Below are 8,120 nucleotides of genomic sequence, written 5' to 3' on the forward strand. Positions count from 1 at the left end.
GATGATCACATCTCACGGATCATAAATAAAGAGTTATCAAGTCTTCACATAGATATAAATGTTAAGGGTAACATTTGTATCGGATTGACCCACCGTGAGAATACTACATAGTGTGTTATGAAATGTCATAAGATATTCTCATAGTGATAAGTGGTGTATTCCACCATTCGACCTGAAATCACTATGTACCCTAGATGTAGGAGTGTATTACCTTGTTGTCATTCAAACGTTATCCGTAACAGGATGACTATAAAGTTGGTTGATGGGTATTCCACGAATCATGCTGAGGGACATGAGTGACCTAGATGTAATTTGCCCCTCCTACATAACAGGAGATATGTTTATGGGCCCAATATTGAACTTAGCAAGGGTGATGTAACAACCCAACTCTAATTAATATTTTTAGTATTAATTGGAGGTTCCAATTAACAAACAATAATAAGGTTTATGGGAATATTAAAGGAATTATGTGGTTAAGGGACACAATGGTATATTAGTAACAAGTGGAAGGGCAATTTGGACATTAACTCATTCATACAATGGGTAATATATTGAAACTAGAAGAGTAAAACTATTCAGCTCTTGTTCTCTTCCTTCTTTCTCTGTCAACCGAACTCTTCTCCCTCTCTAATGGCTAAACTCAATTTTCTCCATTTGCCTAGTTACAAGCCTTGCGTAAGTGTTCATCTTCCATAACCATTCATTAGATAAGAAAGAATATGTCAATTCTACACTTCACTCCCTCTTATCTCACGGACTCTCTCTCTCAAAATCCCAATCTTCAAATTGGTTTAATTCAGATTGCATGTGCTTAACCTCATGATTTGGAGTTTCTGAGTGTTGGAAATTAAGGTAAGAGTTACAATCTCTTCTTCTCCTCTCTGACCATCCCATTCTTTGTTCTTAGAAAACCTAGATTTAATCTTACTATCTTGTGCTTGCATGTGAGTTGTTTGGGGATTGAAGAAAACAGATTAAATTTGAAGGGATTGGATTGGTAATTTTGGAGCAAACAAGAAGAAATGGGAATTTTGGTATCAAACCCGTATTCAAGGACAGACCTGCACTAAAAAGGTAACTGTTCTCTCTCTGTAACTCCGAATGAGATACCGTTTATTTCTATGGATAGCTAACTCAAATACGGTCGTTGTGGTACCGGTTTCATAATTTTTGGACGAGCGATGAGGTTGATAGACATTTTTGAAGTTGGAAGCCAGTAGCAGGAATTGTGCAGAAAATCTGGAATTTTGGTGTTTTATGTGCTACGGGTTTGCATCTTGAGCGGCTCAAGCGGATGATTATAAGCATGCGAAACAGTTCGGAATTGCTATCAATTAGTTTCAATTAGTTTTCCCCAAATTGCTATCTATGCATGACAACATTAAGTTAGGTTATTTCTTAGGATTGATTAGGATTTAGGGTAAACACATAAATTAAACTAATTAAATGCTTAAACAGACCCTTACATGCTGATTGTTGGTAATTGTGGAATTTAGTGTAAAAAGAATGAAAAATAAGCTGTTTTGGACTTGGAAATTTCTGCTAGGTTCTGCAGGTCAGTGTATGATGCGGTTCAAACAGAACATGTATCGGCGCATGCACTCCCTGGGACTGAAAAAAAATGTGTTTTCTGCGCCTTATGAGCCGGTGCATGCCATGTATGAGCTAGTGCATAAGCGCAGAATGTGTTTTATAAAATTTGGGAATGTTTGCACCGGTGCATAAACAGTTTGAGTCGGCTAAAACCAGGCCTGAGCAGGGCTTGAATCGGTTCAAAGGAAGCAGGAATCGACTCATGTAGCACAAAACCTTTATTTGGAAAAACTGAGTTGCATGAGTTGGTGCACTAGCCTCTTGAGCCAATGCAAGCTGATATTATTTTGAAAACCTTTTGATTTATGTACGGAGTATTTGGTAAAGACGATAAGTGACTAAATCCCACGATTACGGACTTTCATACATGTATTAAAATTAGTAGACATAGGAATTGAATCAGGATATTCAAGATAGTTAGAATTGCCCCGGGAAGGTCTTCTTTTCTTTGGGTAGGAAAACAATCAGGTTCAGGATTATGAATTATTTATCATTATTTATCTGGATGCTTGGTCATTAGTACCAATGTCAAGTTGCTTGGTCATTAGTACCTTGTCAGGGGATTCATTCAGAATCCAAAATCATGTAATAAGAACTGTAAGCTCATGTTGTATTCCGACGTACATTATTATCGGTAATACCAGGCCAGGCACTCCGGGACCGGCTTACCCCGGGGTGATTCTGTTATGATAAAATTGACAAGATAATTATTATGTGTGTTACACCTTTATTTCTTTATTATCATATTATGAAAACTTCGGGTTTATGTCACGATTAGACTATTAGATATTCAGGTTCAGGTTAAAGTTAGAAACTATTAGTTTCAGTTGCCCCGGTGTAGTCACCAGTAGTTGGGTAGTAGGAGCTCATTGAGGCTTAGTAGTCTCATCCCACGACTTTCAATTTTTTTTAGGTAAATAGGTTAACCGGAGCAAGGACCAGGCATGAACTGATGATCGAGGTTGATCTTGGATTATCGGATTAGAAGACTATCGTCTTCTTCTTTGTTTTTATGTTAATCTGTTAAGTTAGAATTTAATTCTCTTCCGCTATATTGTACCGGATTATCACGTTATTCATGTGATATCTTGTAATTCAATTAATTTATTCTGTAATTTTAATGTACTCAGATTCAATTATTAATATCTCGGCTAAATATTCTAGACAATTTAGTTGGGGTGTTACAGGTGACATACTATGCCTTGTGTTCAATATAGACATAAGGGTAAAAGGGTAATTATACACAAGATATTTATCACGGAAAAGTTTGTCAGATCACGTGACATTCTTGTGACTTGGGTAGCAGTGATGTGTTGCTAGATACCGCTCACTGTTTATAATATTGAGATTAATATTATTGCCAACGTCATAGGAACCTTCAGGGTCATACACATAAGGACGGTTAATGACGGGAGAAATAAGTATGACTTATTAGTGGGGTGCGATTAGTAACAATATGTTATTGGGCTTGCGAAGTCCAATAACCACTTTGGCCTGAAGACAACATAAGAAGCTCTATAAATAGAGCCTTATGCAATTCAGTCTTGTGGTTACACACATAATCCGAATTTTAGAGAAACCCTAAAATTCTCTAAAACCCTAACCGCACTAAATCTCCCTCTACGGTCGTCTTGCAGCTAGCACTAAGAGGTGAACGAAAACTGTTCGTGTGGACCGGCTAGAGGTGCTGCGATCGTGCGGTGCTTGTGATCAACTCAGAATCGAGGAATTTGTTCTTCAAAGGTAATAACCGAATCCCTGATCATGTCCATTCGCAAGGATCCATCGAAGGAAAATTTTAATTTCCGTTGCGTTTTACATCTCTGTTTTGCTACGATTTTCCTTCAGTGGTATCAGAGCATGGTTGTGAAACCATGAATCGGTTTGTTGCTTATTACTGTTTTATTAATATGGTTTTGAATCGGTATTAATAATAATAATAAGGATTAATAAAATTTGATTGATCGGTTTTAAAATATATATGTGATATATAATTCTGATACGACGCGTCGGTGTATGTGATACACTGATCGTGTCATTCATTCGAATGTTTAAGTGATTGGCTTTTAATTTGGATGATTGTGAGCGTGATCTTCGGAACCGTTCACGGTGAAGCATCATATATCCGATCCTTCATTTAGAACTAGTAGTCCTGAAATGTTTTGATGTATGACCGTTGTATTAGGGTTCATAACAATGCAAGTGTTATGTTGTTATGAAAACAGAAACGGCTAGGGTTCATATCCGAGCGTCAAACGTTGATGCAATTAGGGTTTGTATCCTGAAACAGAATACAAGTGTTGTGCGTAAAGTGATCAATCATGGTATTTTATTAATTGGGCTAATTTAATGATAATAACTCTGTGTTTATTGTTATTGAATTGCATGATGAATGGTTATGAGTTCAGGTATGCTCCATTACCTTATTCTCCATTTTCCTTCCAGTCCTTGCTTAGATCGTGACACATGGATAAAAATTAATCAATGGTCTAGATTAAAATAAGTATTTTGTTTAATAAAAAGAATAAAACACCGTAAAATATGTTTTGTCTTCTTTCCTCCTATGCACTACTACCACTCTTCATCTTCCTCCACGGTACAACTCTCCCTCTTTTTCTAATCACGCTCGGCTGGGATCACATCTCTTTCAGTCCTAGAGAAGATCGCTGGCATCTTCCCTCTATGTTCGTTACAGTGCCGTTTACCGCTATTTTCACATCCGCCGCAGCTTGCCGTCGTGGTGTCTTCTTTGTGCCGCCATCTTCCCATTTTTTCAGTTTGAAGATTGTTTGATTGAAACTTAAGTTTGTTATTCAAGATTGAATGATTGAAATTATTGTTTGATGGTGTTGCAATCAATTTGAGACTGTAATTAGAAAAGAGGAAAAATGTAATTTTAAGATTATGCAGATTAGAATGAACACAGAGGTATAACGCCGTCACTAAGACGGTGGCGAGCGGCGTAGGGATTGCCGGAGTCGGTGACGATGGCGAACTGTGATGAGAGGAAAATGAAGCATTGTGGAGGAAGAGGACGAGTGACAAAGGAAGAAGACAAACATGATGTTGTTAAAACATTTTTTCAATTTTTAATCTGGACCATTGATTAATTTTTATCCACGTGTCACGATCTAAGCAAGGACTGAAAGGAAAATGGAGGATAAGGTAATGGAGCATACCTGAACTCAATGGTTATGGCCTTAGTCCTTTTATTTTGTTTTGTTTGAGATTTTAAATACGGCCTGCGTGTCGTGCCTCTCTTATATCTCTTGATGTAATTCTCTTCTCATCTCATACTCCCTCGCATGTAACGCGAGTATTCTTATAGTAATGTAATATAAAATTAGTAAACAGGACAGGAAGGACAGCCATGGAGATCTAACTTGGAGAAGCATAGATCGTTCTTAGGAATAGCATAGGTTCTCTCATTGGCTTGAGGGAACAAAATTTCGCTAGGGGCCATAACCATGTCATTTTATTATATTATGTATGTTGATGCATGTTATGATTGGAGTGACGTTATTGTATGTAAGCCGTGGTGAGGTGAGATCTAATTAAATAAAAACCCTCAAAAGAATCTATATTAAGTTTTATGCTTTCCAAAGAATAGCACCCTTCAAGATCAATATCGATCAATGTAGGTTTTGCCAACGTAAAGTGCATTGTCTATATTGATAAGTTGCGGTGAGGTAACAAGTTTACTCGATTGCTATTCATTGGGTCTAACTTAACTAAAAGAAATATAATATGATTATATGATTTTAGAAGCAAGTGTTGGGTTACTCCATATGATGGATTAGAATAAGTGTTATTCACCCAACGGAAAGGATATGAGAGTTGTATGAGATACAATTGGAAAGGAGTTTCCTACCTAAAATAACTATGTTTTGTGTAATCAGTCCAACGCTGACTTAGAACATAGTAAAATATGGATCTCATTCCCACTAGAAAATATTCCAACGGGATTTTTCGAATCAAATGTCGAGGGTCATTTATTTTGAGTAAAATAGTGGGAGGCGCATGTTTAATTAAAGGCCTAATTAAATATGACTTAAAATTATTTAATACTTATATCTTCACTTTCTTATAATGTAGATCACCATGACAAACAACAACACATCAAACAGTATTATGCGAAGCATTCTTGACAAAGAGAAATTGCCTGGGACAAATTTTCTCGATTGGCATCGTAACTTGAGGATAGTCCTCATGCACGAGAAAAAGTTGTATGTTATAGAGGAACCTCAGTCTGACCTTGAGGAGGAACCTGCTGCCAATGCTCCTAAGGCTCAAAGGGACGCTTATCAGAAGCGTGTTGATGATGCCTTGGATGCAAAATGTCTCATGCTGGCTACCATGACCTCAGAGCTTCAGAAGCAACATGAGGAAATGAATGCGTTCGATATGATCGAACACTTGAAAACGCTTTACCAAGAGCAAGCCAGAATTGAGAGGTTTGAGGTCTCCAAAGCCCTTTTTCAAGCTAAGCTAGCTGAAGGATCTCCTGTAAGTCCACACGTGCTCAAGATGATTGTGTACGTGGGGAACTTGGAAAAATTGGGATTTCCACTCGGTGATGAGCTTGCAACTGATCTCATCCTACAATCGTTGTCGGAGAGCTTTAATCAGTTTGTGCTGAACTTCACCATGTCAGACATGGAGAAAACTCTACCACAACTATTAAACATGTTGAGACAAGCTGAACAAAACATGAGATCAAAAGGGAAGTCGAATCAAGTTCTAATGATCGGCAATGGGAATCACAAGAAGGGCAACAAAGGAAAGGGTGGAAAAGGGAAGGGCAAGGAAGTTGCCAAACCCAAACCTAACCCTAAAGCTTTGAAGCCTACTAGTGGTATTGCAAAGGAGGGTAAGTGCTTCCACTGTAACAAGATTGGACATTGGAACAGGAACTACCCAAAATACTTGGAGGACAAGAAGAATGGAATAGAGAGTTCCAACTCAGCAGGTATCTTTGTTATTGAAATTAATTTATCTACTTCTTTTACATGGGTATTAGATACCAGATGTGGTTCTCACATTTGTACTAATGTGCAGGGGCTGCAAAGGAGTAGAGATTTGGCTAAAGGAGAAGTCGACCTACGAGTGGGAAATGGAGCAAGAGTTGCCGCATTAGTTGTAGGAGTTTTTAATTTGACTTTACCTTCTGGTTTAATAATACAGTTAGAGAACTGTTTTTATGTACCTGCCATTAGCAGGAATATTATTTCAGTTTCTTGTTTGGATAAACTTGGCTTTTCATTTATAATAAAGAACAATTATTGCTCCATTTATTTAAATGATATCTTTTATGCCACAGCACAAATGAGTAATGGATTATATATTCTTGGTCTTGAAATGCCAATTTTTAACATTGATACAAAAAGGATTAAACCTAATGAGTTAAATCCTACATACCTTTGGCACTGTCGTTTAGGCCATATAAATGAGAAATGCATTTCCAAGCTCCATAAAGATGGGCTCTTGGATTCATTTGATTATGAATCTTTTGAAACATGCAGATCTTGCTTATTGGGAAAAATGACAAAGACCCCATTCACTGGTAAAGGTGAAAGGGCAAGTGATCTCTTGGCTCTCATACATACTGATGTATGTGGACCATTGAACACACATGCTAGAGGAGGTTTTCCATACTTCATCACATTTACTGATGACTACAGTAGATATGGATATGTGTATCTAATGAAGCATAAATCCAAATCCTTTGAAAAGTTCAAAGAATTTAAAAATGAAGTACAAAACCAACTAGGAAAGAATATCAAAACCCTTCGATCAGATCGAGGAGGTGAGTATTTAAGCCTAGAGTTTCATGACCATCTAAAAGAGTGTGGGATCCTATCCCAACTCACTCCTCCTGGAACACCACAATGGAATGGTGTATCTGAGAGAAGAAACCGAACCCTTTTGGACATGGTACGGTCAATGATGAGTCACGCTGATCTTCCAAACTCCTTTTGGGGACATGCTCTATTAACAGCAGCTTATACACTTAACTGTGTTCCTTCTAAAACGATTGAAAAGACACCATATGAGATATGGAGTGGCAAGAAACCACATATGTCTTACTTAAAGATTTGGGCCTGCGAAGTTTATGTAAAACATCAAATTTCTACTAAACTTGAACCTAAATCTGACAAGTGCTTCTTTGTGGGATATCCAAAAGAGACGAAAGGATATCACTTCTACAATCCTTCTGAGGGAAAAATGTTTGTCGCTCGAACAGGAGTATTCCTATAAAAGGACTTTGTTTCCAAAGGAATCAGTGGGAGGAAAGTAGATCTTGAAGAAATTCACGATCCACGAAGTAATGACACACCAATGGAGGAACAAGAGCAGGATGCACAAGATGTTGTGACAAGAACCACGTAGGTCCAACAGGATACGTCAAGAACCTGAAAGATATGGATATCTCATATCGGAACAAGGTGATGTATTACTCATGGATCAAGATGAGCCTGTGACTTATCAAGAGGCCATTACTGGCCCTGAATCTGAGAAGTGGCTTG

The 8,120-nt window shown here is 37.7% G+C and overlaps 1 long non-coding RNA gene across 1 annotated transcript; it reads left to right on the forward strand.

The window, feature by feature from the left end:
- Window positions 1-595: 595 nt before the first annotated feature.
- Window positions 596-2,732, forward strand: LOC123911365. The gene is made up of 2 exons (XR_006810486.1): window positions 596-1,074; window positions 2,507-2,732. It is a non-coding gene; the product is annotated as an uncharacterized LOC123911365 (long non-coding RNA).
- Window positions 2,733-8,120: the final 5,388 nt, after the last annotated feature.

The sequence above is a fragment of the Trifolium pratense genome, linkage group LG2 (genome assembly GCF_020283565.1).
Source record: "Trifolium pratense cultivar HEN17-A07 linkage group LG2, ARS_RC_1.1, whole genome shotgun sequence".
Lineage (NCBI taxonomy): Eukaryota > Viridiplantae > Streptophyta > Magnoliopsida > Fabales > Fabaceae > Trifolium > Trifolium pratense.